This window comes from Mercenaria mercenaria, chromosome 16, assembly GCF_021730395.1.
Source record: "Mercenaria mercenaria strain notata chromosome 16, MADL_Memer_1, whole genome shotgun sequence".
Lineage (NCBI taxonomy): Eukaryota > Metazoa > Mollusca > Bivalvia > Venerida > Veneridae > Mercenaria > Mercenaria mercenaria.
The window spans coordinates 70,674,195-70,700,137 of record NC_069376.1 but is presented as its reverse complement, the minus strand read 5'-3'; the positions used below and the strand labels follow the sequence as shown (position 1 = coordinate 70,700,137).

Genomic DNA, 25,943 nt, shown 5'->3' with positions numbered 1-25,943 from the left:
CCGGCGTGGTTTTTTTACTAAAAAAATTGTTACAGACAATTTTCCAACTTCAAAACAAGTTTGTTTACAATTTTCGCCATTTTGGTAAGGGAAGCTACTCTCGGCGCTTATTGTCTACGCTAAATCTAAGATTGCCGTTACGTTCCGTAAAAGATAGAGTGGTTTATATTTTTTTAAAACACATTTTCATATAAATTTAATAGTATTTTGATGACAAAAGTATAAAAAATCACAAATATTATGCTACTTATTAGTTATCGAGTATTATCTTTAACCGAGGTCAAACTGTGAACAACAAATTTGACACGAGGTGACACGTTAATTGCCGATAATTATACTGGCCATTTGATCATAACAAAAGGGGATTACACCTTTGGTTATCAGTTTTAATTGAGAAGCTCATGTCATTTTGTTGTTCTTGTGGTGAAGTCACGCGAAACTTAGCAACCACGTGCTCCTCAAAATCGGGTATCTTCGGCGATTATTGCCTAAAAATAATTGGTTTTGGAAGAAAAATGGCCGCTGAAAGGGGTCAAATACGGCGGTCGGGAGGCAATTTCGGTGGCCGCTGGCCGCGGACAGCAGGTGGCCGCTGAATAAAGTGATAAAATAGAGGAAAATCCGTCGGGGGCGTCATAAAATGGCCGCTGAACGGAGGTGACCGCTGATCGGAGGTGACCGTTAGTACAGGTTAGACTGTAGTCTCTATTCTGTAGGAAAGAGAACATTACTCTGTCATCTGTTTTGGCTGAATTATGGCCCTTTTTGGACTTTGAAATTGGTTCTGTTTTCATACAAGTCCATGTTTTGTTAAAACTGTTTGACATATGGCTTTTAAACTTTGAACACTTGTTTATCATTATGATTTCCATCTGTAGGCAAGAGTACATAACTATTTTGACTGAATTATGGCCCGTTTTGGACTTTGAAATTGGCTCATACATTGCCATTTAGTGCAAGACTGATCGAAATACAGGAACATTGTTTGTCTAATCTATTTATTTCTTTTGTCTGAATATCCGTGGATATATTTTGACCACATTCTTCAATCAATGCTTCGAATAGTCGAGCACGCTGTCATGAGACAGCTCTTGTTATAGCTTTTTGTCTGAGGGTCAAAAATGCTGATTTAGCTTTAAGACAATTCGATTTAGTATGACCCAGGTTTGGACATACTCCAGTTAGTATGACCATGGTTGAGAATTAGCTTAAAGCTATTTCATTTTGTACGACCCAGGGTCAGACAGTTTCAATTAGTATGATACTAAATTGAATTAGTACAACCCTGAATTAAGATAAATCTATTTAGCTCTTAAGACAATTCAAATTAGTATGACCATGGGTCAGACATATTCCAATCAGTATGACCCTGGGTCATTCATATTTACAATTTGTATGACTCTGGGTTGGACATATTCCAATTAGTTCTAAGACAATTTTGAATTAGTACAACCCTCAGTTATAGCAGCCATCTTTAGTATGGCCCTGGGTCAGATATATTCAAATTAGTATGACCCTGGGTCGGATATATTCTATAAGGCTAGCTTTAAGACAATTCCAATTTAGTATGACCCTCAGCAGTTACAGCAGCCATCTTTAGTGCGACCCAGGGTTGGACATATTCCAATTAGTATGACCCTGGGTCGTACTAAATTGAAATAACTTAAAGACATATTATTTAATTTTAAAACAATTGAATTAGTATGACTCTAAATACCAGAATGTAAGAAATTCACTGAACAGTCAGGTGTTACATTTTCTTGTACATAATCGTCTATATTTAGAGGCCACCTTAGGTAAAATGAAATAAAATCTTGAAATCTTGAAAACAGTTATCATAAAATGTCGCTTTCAGGTTTATTTGATCGTGTGAGGAATATAGTATATGGTGTACTTTTAATATGCATACACAAAATGGTGTAATTGATCAATCTATTGATTATTTGCTAATGAGGCTTAATTAGCTGCTTTAAAACATAAATGCGCATATGTACCAGGTTCCAAGCTTATCAGATGGCCAGGTTATCTGATCCTTAAGCAGTGTCCGACAAATTTATAATTTTACTGGTAGCCCACTGTGCTACCAGAATTTTTTTCTGGTAGCCCAGCATTTTCTTGTAGTTGCCCAGAAAATTAACCATGAAAGTACTAACTTGCTCTATCCGTACCCGACTTACTGAGATGTGAGAATAAGATTGGTCTTTAAGGTAACTTGACAGAGAAAACCAAGATGGCGTCACGAAATTAGGGTTGGTCACATTATTTACTCTTATAGACGATATGCTGCTACAGGGGTCTAAAGATGCATTTTAATCATTTAACACACACAAAAACACTTGTGAAAATGCTTTTAACTTATAAAAATATATAATCAAATGTTCTGAAACTCACCATGAAATCTAGTCAATTTTTGTGCGCATTTTGCAGAAAAGTTATGTATCCAAATTGAAAAAAAATTATATCCTCATATCTTAGAATGTGTCCTTCAGGTGCTCCACCTATGAACAAAAGAACTTATCCACTGAGTTTTATGCTATTTGCTCTGGAATTTCATCAGTAAATTATAAATTTCTATATTTTACACCCTAAAAAGTTGAAACCTGCTTGCAGTATGAGGGTCGTTAAAAAAATTCAAAGTACATGTAAGTTTACTTTGTCCCTATTTCTGAGACTTTACATCCTCACATATTAAGAGTTTTGAGTGATATGTTCATTTCTTAGTAATTCTACATTGTTTGTATTTAAATTTTATAAAACGTTTACAATTTTTTCAACCTTTGTCCTAGTTGAAATGTGTTTGCTACTGTTTGAATAACCCTCAATGTCAAAACTTTACTGACTTGCATGGAAATCTCATGGAAAGTGTGGATCTTAGGCCATACTAAATTAATGTATGTTTAATCTAATTGATAAAGTACATTTTCTTGATTTTCTGTTGCCTCCAAAAAGTACAGAGACAGTTTAGATAAGGATTTTTTTTCATTTGAGCATAAAAGGGTAATAAAGTATAATGTAATATACCCAAAATCAGCTATGTTTAGGTTAATTTTCCATTCATAGGACTGGGTGAGTTTTACAATAAACATATTTTTGGAATTGCATAGCCCCTTGTTACTGAATTTATTTGCAACAAAACATTGAAATTTATAATTTACTGATGAAATTCCAGAGCAAATAGCATAAAACTCAGTGGATAAGTTCTTTTGTTCATAGGTGGAGCACCTGAAGGACACATTCAAAGATATGAGGATATAAATTTTTTTCAGTTTGGATACATAACTTTTCTGCAAAATACGCACAAAAATTGACTAGTTTTCATGGTGAGTTTCAGAACATTTGAATTTATAATTTTATAAATAAATGCATTTTTAAATTGTTTATGTGTGTGTTAAATGATTAAAATGCATCTTTAGACCTCTATAGCAGCATACTGTCTATAGGGGTAAATAATGTGACCAACCCTAATTTTGTGACGCCATCTTGGTTGTTCATGTCAAGTTACCTTAACAATATTTTGTTAATAACAGAAATCTAAAAACACAAAGATAAACATTTCATTCTCTTTAATCATAATATAGAAGTACAAGTTGAAGTTAATACAACATCTTATTAAAGAAACATTTTCACACAAGTATCTCTTAGTTTACAACTTAAAAGTCTTAAAATTGTAAATTTCTGTCAGTATTGAGATCAACTTGAGTATTTATACTTTCTATACCGATAATCACAAATATTATTAGATGTTCACAAAATGTATTTAAATTGCAAGTCACTGTCAATATTCACAGGTGGCAGTATCATTGATTGGTCACCCCTTCCCCACCCTAAGACCCCTGATACAACCCGGAAAAAAATTCTGACATTCTCAGGTGTTCCTTAATATCCCCACCCTACAAGACCCCTGATACAACCCTGCAATTTTTTTTTTCAACTATCAAACTACTGTTTTGATAGTTAATTTTTTTTCAGGATTGTATCAGGGGTCTTGTAGGGTGGGAATATTAAGGAACATCTGAGAATGTCAGAATTTTTTTCAGGGTGGTATCAGGGGTCTTAGGGTGGGGAAGGGGTGACCAATCAATGATACTGCCACCTGTGTCAATATTGAGAACAACTTGAATACTTGCTAATTCTATAAACATTCTATAATCTCTAGTTAAACGTTCACATAATCATGAACTGGTATTGACCAAAGAAATCGGCATTATACAAAAGACTCGTGTAGTAAATTGACAGTTTTTATGTTTTACGTGTTTTTCGCACATGCTGACAGACATGTTACTAATGACTCATTTTACGCTGGTTCCCAGCCTTTGAACTGTCGAAGCAGTGAAAGCGTGGTACCTATCATAATCAGTCGTCGGTAATGTACGAGAGGATCCGATTGAATTTAGAGATTTTGACTGGTACATCGGTCATAATTAACTATCGTTAAATCGGTCGGCTTTGATTAGTCCAGCGGAGACCAGCCCACGATAGTTTGCATATTTGATATTGGTAGGCGGAGACTACTTCTGCAGCCACAGTCGAAATTATCGATAAATGGGCGGGGTTTAACTAATAGGACGGTTTAAGACCCGTTAATCAGTACACTTGGAAAGTTGTTTATTGCAAGTTACAATCGAGTAAACGACCGGATGTTGATGATTTTGTTGGGGAGTTTTGTAAAATATACAATTACCGGGCTACTGATGCTTCAAATTTCTGGTTGCCCGGCGGGCTTCCGCCAGTATTTTTTTGGTAGCCTGACGAAAATTTCTGGTAGCCCGCGGGCTCCGGGCAATTGATTTGTCGGACACTGCTTAAGGTAGTTCTGCATCAACATTTTTTCTACAATGTAGAATTTGATTAAACGCTGATTTTTCAAAACTTCAGAATATACCTAGAAAATTTAGCAAATAAAAAAGATAGGGTCGTGTGCATGATTTTTTGCTAGACTGATTTGAAACTTGCACAGTATTTCATAATGGGAGTCTGTGGGAAAATCATAAATTTCATAACATTTTCGAGAAGAGAAATTTTTCTACAATGTAGATTTTGATGAAACTTCTCACAGTTCTAAATAAACACATGATCTATAATTTGGTGAGATAAAATGTATATGTCTATGTGGTTATTTTGGAGACATTTGACCAAGATTAATGTGAACCAGACATTTCACGCTAATTTTAAGACATTTTTTTTTAATTTTTAGCTCGACTATCCATAGAATAGTAGAGCTATTGGACTCGCCCATGCGCTGGCTGCCGCGTCCGCGTCCCGATTTGATTAAGTTTTTGTATGTAAGCTGGTATCTCAGCAACCACTTGTGGGAATGGATTGAAACTTCACACACTTATTCACTGTGATAAACTGACCTACATTGCACAGGTTCCATAACTCTATTTTGCTTTTTTACAAAATTATGCCCCTTTTTCGACTTACAAATTTTTGGTTAAGGTTTTGTATGTAAGCTGGTATCTCAGTAACCACTTGTGGGAATGGATTGAAACTTCACACAGTTATTTACTGTGATAAACGGACTTACACTGCACAGGTTCCATAACTCTATTTTGCTTTTTTACAAAATTATGCCCCTTTTTCGACTTAGAATTTTTTGGTTAAGGTTTTGTATGTAAGCTGGTATCTCAGTACTCACTAATTGGAATGAATTGAAACTTCACACACTTATTCACTGTCCTGATCTGACATGCACAAAGCAGGTCCCATAACTTTATTTTGCTTTTTTTCAAAATTATGCCCCTTTTTCAACATGGAAATTTTTGGTTAAGTTTTTGTATGTAAGCTGGTATCTCAGTATCCACTAATGGGAAAGGATTGAAATTTCACACACTTGTTCACTGTCATGATATGACATGCAATGCAAAGGGTTAATAACTCAACATCGCATTTTACAAAATTATGCCCCTTCTTCAACTTAGGAGTTTTTGGTTAAATTCCTATATGTTAGCTGGTATCTCAGTACCCACTAATGGGAATGGATTGAAACTTCACACACTTGTCCACTGTCATGAGCTGATAAGCACTATGTAGGCATAACCCTATTTTGCTTTTTTACTAAATTATGTCCCTTTTTCGACTTCCGTATTCATTCAGTCGACAAGGCTGTTGAATAGTCGAGCATTGCTGTCCTCTGACAGCTCTTGTTTAACATGTCCTGTCAACAAGCCTGAAATTTCCAAATTAAAATTGATTCTCCAGCTGTAGACCCTTGTCCTAGAACTGGAAAGGTTAAATGACTTAAGCCAGTATCTGAAGAGAATGCATATATAGCCGTGTACCTGATTACTGCAACAAAATTTATCACTATAAAGATTAAGATTATCATTGGTTGCAAAAAAGGAAAAATGTTACATAAGCAAGATCAAATTAATAGCATGGAATACAAATACAAAAAAATTATATATAATAAAACATAACGTTTGTTATAATACACTGAAAAGAAAAAAATGCATTATTTACTTAATATTTAGTTTGATGTCTTTTCATCAAATTATTCTAGAATATAGCGGTATTACATCTTTCATTCTTTTTGAAATTGAAATGAATTAAGAAAAAAACTTAATTTCATCTTTTTTGTCAATTTGAAATCTGGTTTTATATTTGTTATGCAATGACCTGGGGTCTTGTCCTCCACCATCAAAGCTGGACAGTACGACCTATAATTGTGTTGGTGCGATGTTAAACTCATCAAAAAAAAAACATTCTGTAGTCATGCGGCCAAATTTGTTTACTTCAACTATAAAACAATTGCATGTATTTTATGCTTATCAGTAAACAAGAGGGCCATGAAGGCCCTGTATCGCTTACCTGACCTATTGACCTAAAGATCTCTGACCAAGTTTCTTTAAGTTATGGTCAGAAATGTGATCTCTAAAATGTTGACTAGCTTTTCCTTTGATTTGACCAGGTGACCTAGTTTCTGACCCCACCTTACCCAGATTTGAACTAACCTAGAGATCATCAGAGCTCCAGATAAGCTTTTGGTGCAGTTGGGTATCTACCCATTACTTTCTGTCCGAATTGGGTATTGGGAATCTGAATTGGGTAAAATAATATCTTTACCAAGCCTTTTCAGAAGAAATTGGGTATTTGCTATATCCAGTTGGGTATTTCACCAGTCTTGCACAAACAGTTGTCAGAGTATCTTTTCTTGTGGCTTAAATTAAGTTGTGTACGCTTACTGTATACATGGTATATATCACAAACCATGAGGTTTAACTAACAACATTAGTAGTTTAATGGCACCCTTCAATGTTTAATACGAAAATTTTTTAAAATTGTAATGAAATTTGATTAATTATATGTAAAACGGTATATCTACTCTCTATTAAAATTGGTTTCTAGCACCACTATTTGGAGAATTGAGGGCTATACTACTTGCCCTGATGTCAGCATCGGCATGACCCTTCTTGGTTAAAGTTTTTTGGCAGCCTATGTTTTTCTGTCATATCTTTGTTACTATTGCTTAATATCTTACTGTAACTTCACCTAAACATTGTTCAGTATACAAACAATGGATGTGTAGGGGTGGAGCCCATTATACCCAAGGTCAAGATCACCAATTTGAAACTGTTATACTTAGGTTATTTTTATGTTTAAAGTTTTTTGGCAACCTGTTTTTCTGTCTTTTTCTTTGTTGCTATTGCTTATATCTTACTGTAACTTCACATAAATATTGTCCAGTATGCAAACAAAGTATTTCTAGGGGCTGAGCCCCTTATACCTAAGGTCAAGGTCACCTAGGTGTTATACTTGGGTTATTTTTAAGGTTTAAGTTTTTTGGCAACCTTTGTTTTTCTGTCATATCTTTGTTACTATTGCTTGTATTGTTCTGTAACTTCACATAAACATTGTCCAGTATGCAAACAAAGTATGTGTAGTGGCTGAGCCCATTATACCCAAGATCAAGGTCTTATACTTGGGTTATTTTAAAGGTTAAAGTTTTTTGGCAACCTTTGTTTTTCTGTCATATCTTTGTTACTATTGCGTGGATTGTTCTGTAACTTCACATAAACATTGTCCAGTATGCAAACAAAATATGTGTAGTGGCTGAGCCCATTATAGCCAAGGTCAAGGTCATCAAGGTCTTATACTTGGGTTATTTTTAAGGTTAAAGTTTTCGACAACCTCTGTTTTTCTGTCATAACTTTGTTACTTTTGCTTATATGTTACTATTAATTCTCATAAACATTGTCCAGCATACAAACATAGTATATGCAGGGGCTGGGCCCATTATACCCAAGGTCAAAGTCACTGAGGAGTTATATTTGGAATTATTTTCAATTTAAATTGTTTTGAAAGCTTAATTAATAGACATATCTTTGGTACTTTAAAAGATAATGACTTGAAATAAAAAATATTTGTTTATAATCATCAAATGCATATGTGGTAACATACCTCATAACTCTAATTGTATTTTTGACAGAATTATGCCCCTTTTGTACTTTTTTTCCCACTTTTCGCTTCCTAGGATATTACTTTAATGCAATATAAGATAAAGACTTGTAACTTAAAATGTATCTTTATCACCATCATCTGCATGTGTGGTAACAATCCCCAGAACTCTGATTTGTATTTTTGACCAAATTTTATTTCATACTTAATTTTTTTTTAACAAACTTTGTTTTCTTGACATAACTTTAGTGCTATATAAGATAGTGAGATAGTGACTTGAAACTCAAAACATATCTTTACCACCATCATCTGCATTTGTTGTAACAATCCTAATAACTCTAATTTGTGTATTTGATGGAATTATGCCCCTTTGTGTATCTTCCTTTTCAGACATATATTCATTTTACTGTCAAATCCCTGAAAAGTAGAGCGCGCTGTCTTACGGACAGCTCTTGTTTACATGCTTGTAAGCAGTGTAAACATTTGTATTTTAATTTGTAGTACCAGAAATGCTGGATTTTTTTCTTTCACTTTAAATGCAGCCGGAGATCAATATCCCGATGTGTTCACCTGTTCACAGCAATATGCTGTTCTCCCATAAGATGTCATCCAGTATCTGTGACACATCGTCACTAACAGATAACTCTCTTTGTTGAACTGCAAAATATCCCACTTGTGCTGCAGCAATGCTTTTTGCGACCTCTTTTATCCCCTCTTAAATCACTCTATCAAGCATTTTGACTGAATTATGGCCCCTTTTCGACTTAGAATATGCATATTATAATGTTAAAGTTTGTGTACCACCCCAAATATTTTCAAAGTCCATTTAGATATTGCATTAATATTTTGCATACTTATTTACCATCATGACCCCAGTCTGTAAGAAGGAGGAGGCAACTCTATCATGCATTTGACTGAATTATGGCCCCTTTTCGACTTAGAATATGCTTATAAATTGTAATGTTAAAGTTTTACTCATAGCTTATATTATATTAGGTATTAAATAGTAGTTTATTTTTGCCTTAAACAAAATTAATTTTATATAAAGTTATGTATTTTGTGGAAATAAATATGAAAGATTGTATATAATATAATACTAATAAAAGATCAACTGTCGTCTTTAACTGTTATCAAATTGTGAACAACAAAACTGGCAGGAGGTGTCACGCTTATTGCCCATGATTACTGGCCATTTGATCTGTAAGTTTAACAGATTGTAACAAAAGATGATCACACCTTTTGTTATAGGTTGATGTCATTTTTTGTCTATTTCATTTTCAAGTTGGTCGCTTGATAACAGGTAAATGTAATGAATGGGAAGTAAAATAAATGGTGGCTGGTCGCATTTTACGGGAGGTCGCTTGTCTAGGGTACATTATTGTTGAAATTGTAAGGGAGGAATTTAAAGTGGTCGCTTAGGTCAGGAAGTCACTGTACTCTGGTTGTTGCAAGGGCAGGTCCCACTGTAGTGCGCTTGATATGTATAGTATCAAAACAAAAACTTATTAAAGACTGTTGAAAAGGTCAGGCTTGTGTTTCATGTCAGTACGCCATCGTACACCTGCATCATCGGGATTCCTGGTTAAACAAAAGAAATATTCTTGCATCTTAGTATTTTTCGTTCAACATAAATCTTTTACTTATTTTAAGATACAAAATGTGGTAGTATTATGACGTGTTATTGGTACTGTTTAGTTTCTCAACATGACCATTTCGGCCTGGGTGATTCCAATACTCCCGCTTTCATAGCCCTTGGTATTGTATAATCACCCCTTGGATATGGTGCCTGCTTTTTAGCTCGACTATTCGAAGAATAGGGGAGCTATCCTACTCGCCCCGGCGTTGGCATGAGCGTTAGCGTGGGCGTCACACAAATGTTAACGTTTGGGTACCACCCCAAATATTTTCAAAGTCCATTGAGATATTGCTTTCATATTTTGCATACTTGTTTACAATCATGACCCCAGTCTGTAAAAAGGAGGAGGCAACTCTATTGAGCATTTTGACTGAATTATGGCCCCTTTTCGACTTAGAATAAATGTTAAAGTTTGCGTACCACCCCAAATATTTTCAAAGTCCATTGAGATATTGCTTTCATATGTTGCATACTTGTTAACCATCATGACCCCAGTCTGTAAAAAGGAGGAGGCAACTCTATCAAGCATTTTGACTGAATTATGGCCCCTTTTCGGCTTAGAATAAATGTTAAAGTTTGTGTACCACCCCAAATATTTTCAAAGTCCATTGAGGTATTGCTTTCATATTTTGCATAATTGTTTACCATCATGACCACAGTCTGTAAAAAGGAGGAGGCAACTCTATCAAGCATTTTGACTGAATTATGGCCCCTTTTTGACTTAGAATATGCTTATTGTAATGTTAAAGTTTTACTCATTGCTTATATTATACTATCAAGTGCTGTCCACTGACAGCTCTTGTTAATTTTGTCTTTTGACAGTTCCTGTGATACGCAGGCTCCATAACCTCAGATCCCCATCCTAAATTCCAGTTTGTTTAGTTCTGCCTATTGTTTTCTCGTTTTGGGCAAACCCATTATTTTATCTGGGGACAAACGCCGCTCTTTATGGAATTACACGCCTCAACACATGTATCATTGAAGGTTCCATGTTCACCCCCATTTGAATACATCTGTGGATGTCTCTGAATTGCTTTTTGTACTTTTAGCGTGTGTAAATGTTGAGTTCTGCTCAACCTGGGGCTAGAGGGCATAGACGGTAGCATGCAATTACACTACCGTCCATGAACAGGCTCAATCAAACCGAGCCTGCAACATTTTTGTTTTTGTCATATTGTGTGACCTGTGAAGTTTCCACTTTTTTCTATTTTGATAGTAAACTAATTTTCAGCTTGATTGTTGACAGTTATAATTAGTCACACACCCAAGTAAATAAGCTGTAATGTGTCAAAATGGTCATTAGCATACAGCCTGTCTGTGCATAATGCAGAGAGCCTGCCTGTGCATCAAAAACTGATATGCAGAGAGTCCGCTGGTGCCCCCAACAAAACGGAAAGTGAAGGGGTTTTGAATAATTCCATTTACATTTTTGGCCTATTTGTCAGTTTTTATGCAAGAATATTGAAAATGAATATGAATTATGCGCTTGATATGTTTGATATCAAAAAAAACTTGTTAAAGACTGTGGAGAAGGTTGAGCTAATGTTCCATGTTGGTACACCATCAATTAATTTCATCTAGTTTCCGAGCAAAATCACTGATAATTAAAAAGTAAACACTATAATACATTGTGAAGACATTCTAATGTTCTGTGACTTACTTATTTTTGGGCAGCATACCTATAATCATGAATGGTAGTTAGATTTTTCACCTCATCTACTGGCCTGGACATTGTTTATTCCAAAGAATAGTCGAGGCAAACGCAAAGAAACTGCTGAAATAATAGAATTCGTAAAGTGTCCGCCGATTTTGATATGCACCGTGATTTATGTCCTTTAAAAATAGGCGTAAATGAAACAAGGCAGTCTGAAAGACAGCTAAATCCCCCGCCACTGCTATGGATAGTGAAAGGGTAAAACCTTTGATTTTAGCTGTGACCTTGACCTTGAACTGACATAGCTGACTCATGAATTCTGCACAACGTCTTGATGAGGTGATCATTTGACCAAAGTTTCATGAAAATCCTTCAAGGGGTTTAGGAGATACAGAGCTGAAACCTTTGACCTTCAGTTGTGACCTTGACCTTGAGTTGACATGGCTGACTCATGAGTTCTTGATGAGGTGATCATTTGACCCAAGTTGGATGAAAATCCTTCAAGGGGTTAAGGAGATACAGAGTGGACACCAAATGGAAGGCTCAAACCTTCGACCCTTAGTTGTGACCGTGGCCTTGAGCTGGCATGGTTGACTCATAATTTCTGCACATCGTTCTGATGAGGTAATCATTTGACCCAAGTTTTATAAAATTCCTTCAAGGGGTTTAGGAGATATAGAGCGGACACAAAATGGAAGGCTCAAACCTTTGACCTTCAGTTGTGACCTTGACCTTGAGCAGACATGGCTGACTCATAAGTTCTGCACATCGCCTTGATGAGGTGATCATTTGACCCAAGTTTGATGAAAATCCTTCAAGGGGTTTAGGAGATATAGAGCGGGCACAAAATGGAAGGTTCAAACCTTTGACCCTAAGTTGTGACCTTGAACTTGAGCTGGCATGACTGACTCATGGTTCTGCACATCGTCTTGAGGAGGTGATCACTTGACCCAAGTTTTATAAAATTCCTTCAAGGGGTTTAAGAGATATAGAGCGGACACAAAATTGAAGGCTCAAACCTTTGATCTTGCTTTGTGACCTTGACCTTGAGCCGGCATGGCTGACTCATGGGTTCTGCACATCGTCTTGATGAGGTGATCATTTGACCCAAGTTTTATAAAATTCCTTCAAGGGGTTTAGGAGATATAGAGCGGACAGAAAATGGCAGGCTCAAACCTTTGACCTTGAGTTGTGACCTTGACCTTGAACCGACAAGGCTGACTCATGGGTTCTGCACATCGTCTTGATGAGGTGATCATTTGACCCAAGTTTCATGAAAATCCTTCAAGGGGTTTAGGAGATATGGACCGGACACGATTTTGTTACGGACGGAAGGACGGACGGGACGGAAGGACAGACGGACGCAGACCATTCCTATAATCCCTCCGCCACGGCGGGGGATTAATAAAAAGAAATAGGCGTAAATGAAATAAAAAGTATCTACTGATCAGTCTTTGCGTCTAATAATTAATCCCCCGCCGTGGCGGAGGGATTATAGGAATGGTCTGTGTCCGTCCGTCCTTCCGTCCGTAACAAAATCGTGTCCGGTCCATATCTCCTAAACCCCTTGAAGGATTTTCATGAAACTTGGGTCAAATGATCACCTCATCAAGACGATGTGCAGAACCCATGAGTCAGCCATGCCAGCTCAAGATCAAGGTCACAACTCAAGGTCAAAGGTTTAAGCCTTCCATTTTGTGTCCGCTTTATATCTCTTAAACCCCTTGAAGGAATTTTATAAAACTTGGATTAAATGACCACCTCATCAAGACGATGTGCAGAACCCATGAGTCAGTCATGCCGGCTCAAGGTCAAGGTCACAACTTAGGGTCAAAGGTTTGAGCCTTCCATTTTGTGTCCGCTCTATATCACCTAAACCCCTGGAAGGATTTTCATCAAACTTGGGTCAAACGATCACCTCATCAAGGTGATGTGCAGAACTTATGAGTCAGCCATGTCGGCTCAAGGTCAAGGTCACAACTGGAGGTCAAAGGTTTGAGCCTTCCATTTCGTGTCCGCTCTATATCTCCTAAACCCCTTGAAGGAATTTTATAAAACTTGGGTCAAATGATTACCTCATCAGAATGATGTGCAGAAATTATGAGTCAACCATGCCAGCTCAAGGTCAAGGTCACAACTAAGGGTCGAAGGTTTGAGCCTTCCATTTGGTGTCCACTCTGTATCTCCTTAACCCCTTGAAGGATTTTCATCAAACTTGGGTCAAATGATCACCTCATCAAGAACTCATGAGTCAGCCATGTCAACTCAAGGTCAAGGTCACAACTGAAGGTCAAAGGTTTCAGCTCTGTATCTCCTAAACCCCTTGAAGGATTTTCATGAAACTTTGGTCAAATGATCACCTCATCAAGACGTTGTGCAGAATTCATGAGTCAGCCATGTCAGTTCAAGGTCAAGGTCACAGCTAAAATCAAAGGTTTTACCCTTTCACTATCCATAGCAGTGGCGGGGGATTTAGCTGTCATTCAGACTGCCTTGTGTCATTTAATGTTGAACCCTTTGTGCTAATATGTTTTTAGTATTCCATTAGAAGGAAAAGGAGGGGGCTGTGTTGGGGTGTGTAACTCGCTATCCAACCTAATTCTATAATAAATTGGCCATCTCTTGGTTTTACCAAATGGGACCGTTCTGTCTAGCATCAATACACTTTACTAGAATGACTTGATACTAATGCAGATATAACCTTAGACTAGCCACTAGACTGATAATAACTATATTTCTATATTTTTCCTTTTTTGACAAATTCAATTTCATAGAGACAAAAGCCAGTCTATTTTAGAGATTTTCACACAGGACTGATGTTGAAATTATCATGATATTGGACATAGGATATAGACTGGCTCAGTTCACTACATTCAATCATAAAAATGTAAAAAGATATATCATAGTCTAGGAGCTAGTCTAATATAACCTGTAACCATTCCTCATCTTCAGACATCACCTAAACTCGGTTTGACCTTGACCTTGACCTCATTTTGGACTTCGGTTGCTTTATATGGGCCGCCTCTTGGTTAACCAAATCGGACTGTTTCGTCAAGCATCAATACCCCTTACTACAAAGACTTGATACTAATGCAGATGTAACCTATTACCATTCCTCATCTGCAGACATCACCTGGCCTCAGTTTGACCTTGACCTTGTTTTGGACTTAGGTTGCTTTGTATCGACAAGGATGCCACCGGGGGCATCAAGTGTTTATTGAACGTAGCTTCTTCAACGGTTTTTAGCTCGACTATTCGAAGAATAGCTAGTCTACTCACCCTGGCATCGGCGTCGGCGATGGCGACGGCGTCACACCTTGGTTAAGTTTTTGCATGCAAGTACATACAGCTATTTCTAAAAGACATATAGATTTGAAACTTATTTTTTCTTTTTCTAGATCAATTACCAACCTTACTGGGTCAAGACCCATAACTCTGACATGTATTTTGAGCAAATTATGCCCCCTTTTAGACTTAGAAAATTTTGGTAAAAGTTTTACATGCAAGTTACTATCTCCAAAACTAATGCAGATATTGATTTGAAACTTCACATGTGTCTTCGGGGTTATAAAACTAGTTGATAGCAGCAAGTCCCATAACTCTGACCTTCATTTTGGCCAAATTATGCCCCCTTTTGGACTTAGAAAATTCTGGTTAAAGTTTTGCGTGCAAGTACATACAGCTACTTCTAAAAGGCATATAGATTTGAAACTCATTTTTTCTTTTTCTAGGTCAATTACCAACCTCACTGGGTCAAGTCTCATAACTCTGACATGTTTTTTGAGCAAATTATGCCCCCTTTTAGACTTAGAAAAGTTTGGTTAATGTTTTACATGCAAATTATTATCTCCAAAACTAATGCAGATATTGATTTGAAACTTCACATGTGTCTCCGGGGTTATAAAACTAGTTGATAGCAGCAAGTCCCATAACTCTGACCTTCATTTTGGCCAAATTATGTCCCCTTTTGGACTTAGAAAATTCTGGTTAAAGTTTTGCGTGCAAGTACATACAGCTCCAAAACTAATGCAGATATTGAATTGAAACTTCACATGTGCCTTCGGGGTTATAAAACTAGTTTATAGCAGCAAGTCCCATAACTGATTATTCCCTCTTTTGATATTTAACCTTTTTGGGTAATATTTTCTTGCTTCTCGGACAATATTTCGAATAGTCGAGCTTGGCTGTCTTACGGACAGCTCTTGTTACTTAAGACTTTGATTAAGATTTTATTTAAAACCCAATATTTCGGATGCTATCAAAGGTATTGACTTGAAACTAGGAATATTTCGCTTCTGTCAACACCTACATAAGCAGGTCAGTCCTCGTAACTATTTTTTGATCTTTGAAATTTTTGTTTGCAAGTTTATATCTACTAATAAACTTTGATAATGTGGCAGTTGACCTAAATACAATCAACACTGTTTAATTTCCAATACAGGTAAATCCAATATTTGCTTTACAAAGATCTATGATGGATTATCATTGAATACCCCTGGACTGATAGGACTCAACTGCCACATTATCAAAGTTTATATAAATGTATGTACAATACTATAGTAAGTATGGGATTGAAACATCGCACATGGTCTTCCATGTAAATAGTCAGTGTCATTATAATAAGACCCATAACTCTCTCATGCAAGTTTCCTAAATTATCCTGAGTTTGTTTTGACAGCAGCTATTGAAGCTATTTTAAATATCAGTTACAAAATTAATGTCATTCACTTGTTCAATGGCTGGGAAATAATTTTTGTCCATGGGACAATGGCCCATCATACACAATAAATTATGAGATATTTAAAAAATTCATGTGACATTCAGAAATTTCTATGGGACAGTTTTGACTTTCGTACCAGGAATTGGCACTGTAGTATGTATTTACTTCAAATTAAAGAAGCTCTTAATTAAATACAAGTGTATAACTGTAATAGCTCACAGCGTTAATGTCAATAAAGTTCAAAGCAGTTTACATTCCCTTGATACTGGGTGATTCGGAGTTCGTTTACTCTACTTTCCTGGTAGAACTGAACAGTACTCCATTATACCACTGATAATAAATGTAAGTCTTTCAAACAATGCTCTAATCATACACTGGATAACATTCTTAACCCATACCCTGCTAAATTTCTACAATGAGCTCATCCATCTTTCAATTTGGACAGTACCATTAACTGTGAAAAGGAGTGCTTACCAAAATATACTGACTGAATGGCAAACAGTGTAGATCATGATCAAACTGCAAGGATGTGCAGGCTGATCAGTGCAGGCTGATCATGATATACACTGGTCACAAAGGCAAAATCAGTTGGTTACATTTCTTTACATATGTTTTGCACTATTAAATAGTTGCAACCTTTTGCATATAATACAATTCAGCCATGTGACACAGGGCTCATCAGCACTTAAAACATATGTGACTTTTATTTTTATGTGACTATGGCTCATGTCTCCTGGGTTTCCCAGTCACTGCTTGTTCCAGTTATTTGTTTCCCTATTAGAAAAAATTATTTGTTTCCCTATTAGAAAATCAAAGCGCTGATAGCACAGAAAGGTTGAAACCCGCAAACCACTCCGCTGTAACAGTTCAAGTTACTTTCATGAAACAGTATAACATTCAAACATACTAGAAATTCTGCTCTGACTAAAACCATCAAGTGTCTTGAAACACACTGACAAGTTGGGTAAGGCAACTCTTCATCGGCGTAATTAAAATTTACAATAATGATACCAATGAGAAATACAGTGACTGTTTCATTGAAAACACAAATATTCATAGAGAATATAGATAACAGAAATATTAGATATTCTAACACAACTCCGATTCATTTTCCTATTAAACAAAGAAGGTTGAAAACAGTGAATTATTATACAACAAATCACTGTTCTGACGTCACAATTATTACGTCATGACGTCAAACGGCATAGTGGCGTGCTGGAAAAGAAACCGATTGAAAACGGGCAAATATTTAATGAATGTCGTCAAGGATGTATTTAAAAATCCTTGGTAACTTGTTAGAATCAGAATAATAAATCATTGTTTGTCGTTCAGGTGCGTATTATTATATCACTTGGGCTGCACCTTCATGATATAATTCCTTCGCATCTGAACTCCAAACAATGATTTATTCAACGACAAATCACTGGATGAGATATATTATTTCTTAAGTAAATTGCTAACAATTTTCTGACGTCATAATTATTACGTCAGAGCGTTAGACGGCATAGTGGCGCGCTGGGAAAGAAATGAACACATATCAGGCACATATTTAACGGATATCGTCAAGGACGTACATTATAATCCTCAATAACTTGTAAGAATAGAAATAATATATCTTAAACAGTGATTTGCTCATGAATAAAATCATTGTCGTTTAGATGCATATTATCATAGGCTTTGCCCTCGCCGGCGATATAATTCCTTCGCATCTAAACCGCAGACAATGATTTTATTTAATTACAAATCACTGTTTGGGCTATATTACTTTTTAATTCAAATTTAACAGTTAAAGGCACTGGCTTCCAGATTGTTAGACAACAACAAAAAAAGAAAAAATTTTAGATATCTGAAAATAAATGCTATATTTCTTAAGAATGCTTTGAAACTTGGTTACTGACAGACTACTAGTATATGTTACGGAAACAGATGAGAATAAATTGTTTTTTACTACTTTTTACGATGAAAATTGAGAAGCGTTTATAGCGCTCTACTCCATGTCTATTGTCAGTAAACAATCTTCTCAGTGGAAACGACAGGCTTTCATCTCGTAATCGTTGATGTTCAGCTTATCATTCTCGCAACAAAAAGTCTTAATATTTCGGAAAGTTTTAATACTTCCTGCTCTGTTGTTTTGCATCCCCCGCGAGTACATAATCGGTTCATGCAACACTCTGTTTCATTTTACAAAATTTAATTGAAACAAATAACATTGCAATTATGTTATACTATCCTTATTTGCCACATAAAAGTTATCACTAGCCATGATTCCTGACAATGTGGTTTTTGATGAATTGTAATTATTTCCAACATGGAGAGGCTTTTATATAAGTTTTAAATAACTTGTTTTCCAATTCATTAATTTCGTGCAGTTATTGTTGTATACCATGTATGTCAAGTTTGTTGAAGTAAAGTTTAAACTAACGCTTTACTCGGAGTAAACTGTCTTGATTATAAATATCTATATTTAACACGCATTAAACACTAAAGCCTCCATAGCTCTATTGGTAACGACAGCCGGAAAACGTCTTTATTGCGCGGCGGTCCAGGTTCGATTCCCGACGCTTTTTCTTGATTTTGGCATTTTTAAAATAGTTTAGAAACAAAAACTCATATTCTGATGTTCATATTATGACAAAGAAACATATACTTTTTAGCTAAAATCTGGAAGTCAATGCCTTTAACAGTTTGAAAGATATAAATGTTACTTTACGCTAAAATTCTACAGAAAATGCTATTTTTTAACTGCCAGTGTGTCATAGTTTCTCTTTCAATTTTCTAAAGTTATACACCATAAGAAAGCTTGTGATCTGAGCTTGTCAAAGATGTTTAATTTGGTATATTTTCTTTTATCATTTGCATTGAAATGATTGTTAAACCTGACCAGGAACTTTTACATAGAAATTATGTAGAGAGATAAGCGGTCGGTATACTCGTAAATAATCAATACAAGAGGACCATGATGGTCCTGAATCGCTCACCTGTCCCCATATGACTCAGTTTTGAACTGAGTATGACGTCGTTTTTTTCTATTATTTGACATAGTGACCTAGTATTTGAGCTCATGCGACCCAGTTTTGAACTTGACCTAGATACCGAGATAAAAATTCTGACCAAGTTTCATGAAGATCCATTGAAAAATATGGCCTGTAAAGAGGTCACAAGGTTTTTCCATTATCTGACCTAATGACCTAGTTTTTGAAGGCACTTGACCCAGTTTCGAACTTGACCTAGATACCATCAAGGTGAACATTCCCACCAATTTTCATGAAGATCTCCTGAAAAGTACGGCCTCTAGAGAGGTCACAAGGTTTTTCTATTAATTGACCTAAGGACCTTGTTTTTTAAAGGCACGTGACCCAGTTTCGAACTTGACTTAGATATCATCAAGGTGAACATTCTGACCAATTTTCATGAAGATCTCATGAAAAGTATGGCCTCTAGAGAGGTCACAAGGTTTTTCTATTTTTAGACCTAATGACCTAGTTTTTGACCACACGTCATCCACTTTCGAACTTGACCTAGATATCATCAAGGTGAACATTCTGACTAATTTTCATGAAGATCCATTGAAAAATAAGGCCTCTAGAGAGGTCACAAGGTTTTTCTATTTTTAGACCTAATGACCTAGTTTTTGACCGCATGTGACCCACTTTCGAACTTGACCTAGATATCATCAAGATGAACATTCTGACCAACTTTCATGAAGATCCATGGAAAAATATGGCCTCTAGAGAGGTCACAAGGTTTTTCTATTTTTAGACCTAATGACCTAGTTTTGGACCGCACATGACCCAGTTTCGAACTTGACCTAGATATCATCAAGGTGAACATTCTGACCAATTTTCATGAAGATCCATTGAAAAATATGGCCTCTAGAGAGGTCACAAAGTTTTTCTATTTTTAGACCTACTGACCTAGTTTTTGAAGGCACGAGACCCAGTTTCGAACTTGATCTAGATATCATCAAGATGAACATTCTGACCAATTTTCATGAATATCCATTTAAAAATATGGCCTTTAGGGAGGTCACAAGGTTTTTCTATTTTTAGATCTACTGACCTAGTTTTTGACCACACGTGACCCACTTTCAAACATGGCCTAGATATCATCAAGATGAACATTCTGACCAATTTTCATGAAGATCCATTGAAAAATATGGCCTCTAGGGAGGTCACAAGGTTTTTCTATTTTTAGACCTACTGACCTAGTTTTTAACTGCACGTGACCCACTTTCAAACATGGCCTAGATATCATCAAGATAAACATTCTGACCAATTTTCATGAAGATCCATTGAAAAATATGGCCTCTAGGGAGGTCACAAGGTTTTTCTATTTTTAGACCTACTGACCTAGTTTTGGACCGCAGGTGACCCAGTTTCGAACTTGACCTATATATAATCAAGATGAACATTCTGACCAGTTTTCATGAAGATCCATTGAAAAATATGGCCTCTAGAGAGGTCACAAGATTTTCCTATTTTTAGACCTACGGACCTAGTTTTGGACAGCACGTGACCCAGTTTCAAACTTGACCTAGATATCATGAAGATGAACATTCTGACCAACTTAGATACAGATCCATTGAAAAATATCACGGGTGGTAAACGCGCAATCCAATTCCCGCCGGGAATACGCTTAAAATGGGTTGCGCAACGTCCGGTGCTGGTGTTGCGCGTAAAAAAAGACGAAATTGAGGTATGTGAAGTTATGATTTTGCTTAGTATGAGACAAGAATAAATTTTCTCGAAAAAAGCAAAATGCTATTCGACACAGATATGATAATACATCATATGTGTAAAATATCTGGTTTGTAATTTATGATTCGGCTCTATTATCACAAAAACTCTGGCGACACGAAACGTGAAAAAAGTATGAAATCAACAAAAATGGCAGTTTCTGACCTCATATGCCTAATCTGAGGACATTGATGCTTTTTATGATAACTCAACTGTTATAAAGTAACGAATATCCAAATTATTTGTTTCAAATCCTGCTTACGGGGACATAATTGACAAAATAATCATCGGGAATGGGGTTGGGCACCGGGAATGGAGTTGCTCATATACATCATAATGTGTATAATGTTTACGCGCAACTCCATTCCCGGGGCGCAATCCCATTCCCGGTTATTTTTTTGCCAGTCTTTCCCCAAAAGCAACATTTCATTCAAGTGTATGTAATATTCATGACTGTTTTACACGTGTTTGATTATTCGAAGCGTCACATTTCCAGAAAGAAGGCACAAGAGTTAGAAAATTTGCATTTTTCATGTTTCCATGCTTTTTTGACAGCTCGAGCCATCAGAGTTTTCGTGATAACAGAGCTGATTCTTAAATTAATAAGTTGGTATTTCACACATATGATCCTTATTCATTTTTGTGTCGAATAGCATTTTGCTTTTTTTCGAAAGCACTCGTAAATGTGTAATTATTTACAAAAACAAAAACCCACCTACCTTGATTTTGTATGTATTGATGCGCAACACCAGCACCGGAAGTCGCGCAACCCATTTTTAGCGTATTCCCAGTGGGAACTGGATTGCGCGTTTACCACCCGTGAATATGGCCTCTAGAGAGGTCACAAGGTTTTTCTATTATTTGACCTACTGACCTAGTTTTTGATGGCACCTGACCCAGTTTCGAACTTGACCTAGATATCATCAAGGTGAACATTCTGACTAACTTTCATGAAGATCTATTGAAAAATATGGCCTCTAGAGAGGTCACAAGGTTTTTCTATTTTTAGACCTACTGACCTAGTTTTTAACCGCAGTTGACCCAGTTTCGAACTTGACCTAGATATCATCAAGATGAACATTCTGACTAAATTTTATAAAGATCCCATGAAAAATGTGACCACTACAGTGGTCAAAAGCAAAAGTTTACTCACAGACGCACGCACGCACGGACGACGGACGCAGCGCGATCACAAAAGCTCACACTGTCACTTTGTGACATGTGAGCTAAAAAGTAGTGCGGAAATAGAAAGGCGGATTAATCTGCGTTCAGTGAAAACTGACAGTATTAGATTTTTGCAGTATCCAGAATACGGTCATAATAGGTTTCAACCGCTTCGCGGTTTCAACCTAAAAATGCATGTGCATGCCTATACTCCAACAAGTGTAGCTCTTGACAAAAATTTTAGACCTGGAAACCAGTATGCTATATTAAAATAGATAATAATAATTTTCAAACATTCGTGAAGATCACTGTATTTAAGCATAATATGGTAAATTAAAAGAACCTTTGACAATTCAAATAGGTTTTTGACACTAGAAATGACCGCACTACATAAAAAGATCTTTGACATTGGCACTGAATGCTTCACTCTTTGTGGCTGTGCTGTACAGCCCAGGAAAAGACTTAAAATTCAAACTCTGACACTTTTTCATCGTGTCAAAATTTATCACACAGTTCTACACCAAAAGTGAAAGTATAAGATTATTTTAACTCTACACCACTGCCTTGATATGTCCTGAGATTTTCTTTCACTCTGCAAATCTGCAATACAAACACATTTCTATTCCCAGTTCATTTGTTTATGTCATATGATATACTTCACTGACCCCAATATCACTCAGGTGGGTGATACAGGGCCATCTTGGCCCTGTGGTTTCCATTTGTCTAAAATTCCATGGTAATATTTTGACCCCATACTTCACCTCTTGTTTCATAGACATTAAAGTGCCGGCTTGAATTCAGTATTTATTAGCTCACCTGAGCCAAAGGCTCAAGGTAAGCTTATGTGACTGCTCAGTGTCTGTCGTCCGTTATGCGGTGTCCATCATCAGTCGTCCTTCTGTCAACAATTTCTAAATAAATTTTCTTCTTAAAAATCACTGGGCAGAATTACACTAAACTTCATAGGAATGATCCTTGGGTGGTCCTTTTTCAACATTGTTCAAAGAATTGAATTCCATACAGAACTCTGGTTGCCATGGCAACGGAAAGGAAAAACCGCAGGTCATAGGACTTTGATATTTGGTATGTAGCATCATCTAGTGGTCCTCTACCAAGATTGTTCAAATTATTCCCCTAGGGTCACTCGTTATATGAGTTATATAGAAAAAAATACTTCAAAAATTATCTGATCATATGTCCTAGTCTGTTTAATTAAAATTACATGATGACCCAAAGTAGGGGTCGTTTGACTGTGACCTTGACCTAATGACCTACTTTTTTTTTTCAAGATACAGCCTTGAAGTTTGGATGACATACACAGTTTTGCGCACCAATCTTAAAACTGACTTTTAGCGACCATGAATGTGATCTACTGACCTAATTTTTAGCTCACCTGAGCCTAAGGCTCATGGTGAGCTTTTGTGACCACTCAATGTCTGTTGTCCGCCGTGGAAGGCTCATGGTGAGCTTTTGTGACTGTTCAGTGTCCATCGTGCGGTGCGTTTCCCGTCAGCAATTACAAAATTACACCAAACTTCGCAGGAATGATCCAGGTGGACCCTTTCAAAATTGTTCAAAGAATTAAATTCCATGCAGAACTCTTGTTGCCATGGCAACTGAAAGGAAAAATTTTAAAGATGTCTTGATCAAAACCATAAGGCGTAGAGCCTTGATATTTGGCTTGTGACATCATCTTATGGTCCTCTATGAAGATTGTTAAAATTATGTCCCTGGGGTGAAAAGAGGCCCCTCCCTTAGACTTGTATAAGAAAAACATTTAAAAATCTTCTTGTCTAAAACCACAAGACCTAACCTTTATTATTTGGTATGTAGCATTACCTTATGGTCCTCTACCATAATTACTCAAATTCTGCCCCTGGGGTGAAAAGAGGCTCAGCCCCTAGGGGTCTCAAGTTTTACATAGATTTATATAGGAGAAATTTTAAAAATCTTGTCTAAAACCAAAAGACCTAGGCCTTCAATATTTGGTATGAAACATTACCTTGTGGTCCTGTACCAAAATTGTTCAAATTATGCCCCTGGCGTGAAAAGGCCCAGCTGCGGGGGTCTCAAATTTTACATAGACTTATACTTGAAAAAACTTTAAAGATCTTCTTGCCTTAAACTGCAAGGCCTAGGCTTTTGATATTTGGTATATTGCATTGCCGTGTGGTCCTCTACCAATATTGTTCAAATTACGCCACTGAGGTGAAAAGAGACCCTGCCCTGGGGGTCCCAAATTTAACACAGACTTGAGAAACATTTTTATTTTTATTTGACAGATCCTTCTTTTGTTGACCTACAATAATTTTTTTCAGTTACTTCCCTTTTATCTTACTATAAATAGCTTACTGTAAAGTCATTAATATTCGTGGGGGACTAATTTTCATGGTTGAGTCAATCCACGAAATTTAATCCCAACGAACAAGTAAAATTCCCATTCATTTTATGTTCAAAAGTTGAAATCCACAAATTCATATCCCCACGAAATTACCGTTTTGACCAAAACCACGAAATTTCGTGCCCACAAAATTAAATGATTTCAGAGTATTAAGTAACTTTATTGTTATTATTAGCCGACCGAAAAACCGAGACCACTTTTCTGTGGTACAACATGGATGGTACCCCCAATTGTTAGGTGTATTTTGACATATCTGTACCTTGTAAGAATTTTTATAATTTATTTCTTTTTGGTTAAATTTTGCACTTTGTTGTTCCAGTTCTTTGGACTTAGATATTTTTTCTGAGGACTTAGATTTATTTTTAGCTCACCTGAGCAATGAGTTTTTGTGATCGCTCGATGTCCGTAGTCTGTCAACATTTAGCTTGTGTATGCGATAGAGGCTGTATTTTTCAACTGATCTTAATGAAATTTGGTCAGAATGATTACCTTGATGAAATCTAGGCCGAGTTCTAAAATGGGTCATCTGGGGTCAAAAACTAGGTCATTAGGTCAAATCAAAGAAAAACCTTGTGTATGCGATAGAGGCTGTATTTTTCAATTAATCTTCAAAAATTTTTCTCAGAATGATAACCTTGATGAAATCTAGGCCAAGTTCGAAAATGGGTTATCTGGGTTAAAAAACTAGGTCACTAGATCAAATCAAAGAAAAACCTTGTGTATGCGATAGAGGCTGTACTTTTCAATTAAGCTTCATGAATTTTAATCAGAATGATTATCTTGATGAAATCTAGGCCAAGTTTAAATATGGGTTAACTGTGGTCTAAAACTAGGTCACTAGGTCAAATAAAAGAAAAATCTTGTGTATGCGATAGAGGCTGTATTTTTCAATTAATCTTCATGAATTTTGGTCAGAATGATTACCTTGATGAAATCTAGGCCGAATTTGAAAATGGGTCATCTGGGGTCAAAAACTAGGTCACTAGGTCAAATCAAAGAAAAACCTTGTGTATGTTATAGAGGCTGTATTTTTCAATTAATCTTCATGAATTTTGGTCAGAATGATTGCCTTGATGAAATCTAGGTCAAGTTCGAATATGGGTCATCTGGGATCAAAAACTAGGTCACTAGGTCAAATCAAAGGAAAAGCTTGTATATGCGATAGAGGCTGTATTTTTCAATTGCTCTTCCTGAAATTAAGTCAAAATGATAACCTTAATGAAATCTAGGCCGAT

General features: G+C 36.3%; 1 protein-coding gene across 1 annotated transcript in view; it reads left to right on the top strand.

Annotated features, from left to right (window-relative positions):
* The window catches only part of LOC123541113 (uncharacterized), a 39,688-nt gene that overhangs the window by 7,163 nt on the left and 6,582 nt on the right, over window positions 1-25,943 (top strand). The window lies entirely within an intron of this gene.